This window comes from Arachis stenosperma, chromosome 4 (assembly GCF_014773155.1).
Source record: "Arachis stenosperma cultivar V10309 chromosome 4, arast.V10309.gnm1.PFL2, whole genome shotgun sequence".
NCBI lineage: Eukaryota > Viridiplantae > Streptophyta > Magnoliopsida > Fabales > Fabaceae > Arachis > Arachis stenosperma.
The window spans coordinates 68,050,573-68,052,016 of NC_080380.1; the positions used below are offsets into that span (position 1 = coordinate 68,050,573).

General features: G+C 42.3%; 1 non-coding gene across 1 annotated transcript; it reads right to left on the reverse strand.

Moving 5' to 3' along the window:
* Nucleotides 1–245: 245 nt before the first annotated feature.
* Nucleotides 246–353, reverse strand: LOC130977525 (small nucleolar RNA R71). Its single transcript, XR_009085214.1, has one exon. It is a non-coding gene; the product is annotated as a small nucleolar RNA R71 (small nucleolar RNA).
* Nucleotides 354–1,444: the final 1,091 nt, after the last annotated feature.

Here is a 1,444-nt window from a genome sequence, read left to right on the forward strand (position 1 = left end):
ATTGCAAGTTCCATGGACTTCCATTGGAAGATCCTCATCAGTTCTTAGCTGAATTCTTGCAAATCTGTGACACTGTCAAGACTAATGGGGTAGACCCTGAAGTCTACAGACTTATGCTATTCCCTTTTGCTGTAAGAGACAGAGCTAGGACATGGTTGGACTCACAACCTAAAGAAAGCCTGGACTCATGGGAAAAGCTAGTCAATGCCTTCTTGGCAAAGTTCTTTCCACCTCAAAAATTGAGTAAGCTTAGAGTGGAAGTCCAAACCTTCAGACAGAAGGATGGAGAATCCCTCTATGAAGCTTGGGAAAGATACAAACAATTGATCAGAAAATGTCCCTCTGACATGCTTTCTGAATGGAGCATCATAGGCATTTTCTATGATGGTCTCTCTGAACTATCCAAGATGTCTTTGGATAGCTCTGCTGGAGGATCTCTTCACCTGAAGAAGATGCCTACAGAAGCTCAAGAGCATATTGAAATGGTTGCAAATAACCAATTCATGTACACTTCTGAAAGGAATCCTGTGAACAATGGGACTAATCAGAAGAAAGGAGTTCTTAAGATTGATACTCTGAATGCCATATTGGCTCAGAATAAAATATTTACTCAACAAGTCAATTTGATTTCTCAAAGTCTGTCTGGAATGCAAAATGCACCAAGCAGTACTAAGGATGCTTCATCTGAAGAAGAAGCTTATGATCCTGAGAACCCTTCAATGGAAGAGGTGAATTACCTAGGAGAACCCTATGGAAACACCTATAATTCTTCATGGAGAAATCACCCAAATTTCTCATGGAAGAATCAAGAGAGACCTCAACAAGGTTTCAACAACAATAATGGTGGAAGAAACAGGTTTAGCAATAGCAAGCCTTTTCCATCATCTTCTCAGCAACAGACAGAGAATTCTAAGCAGAACCCCTCTGACTTAGCAACCATGGTCTCTGATCTAATCAAAACCACTCAAAGTTTCATGACTGAAACAAGGTCCTCCATTAGGAACTTGGAGGCACAAGTGGGACAGCTGAGCAAGAAAGTTACTGAACTCCCTCCAAGTACTCTTCCAAGCAACACAGAAGAAAATCCAAAAGGAGAGTGCAAGGCCATCAACATGGCCGAATTTGGAGAGGAAGGAGAGGAAGTGAACGCCACTAAGGAAGACCTCAGTGGGCGTGCACTAACCTCCACTGAGTTCCCCAATGAGGAACCATGGGAATCTGAGGCTCAAAATGAGACCATAGAGATTCCATTGGACTTACTTCTGCCTTTCATGAGCTCTGATGAGTATTCTTCCTCTGAAGAGGATGAGTATGTCACTGAAGAGCAAGTTGCTAAATACCTTGGAGCAATCATGAAGCTAAATGACAAGTTATTTGGAAATGAGACTTGGGAGGATGAACCCCCCTTTGCTCACCAAAGAACTGGATGACTTGTCTAGGCAGA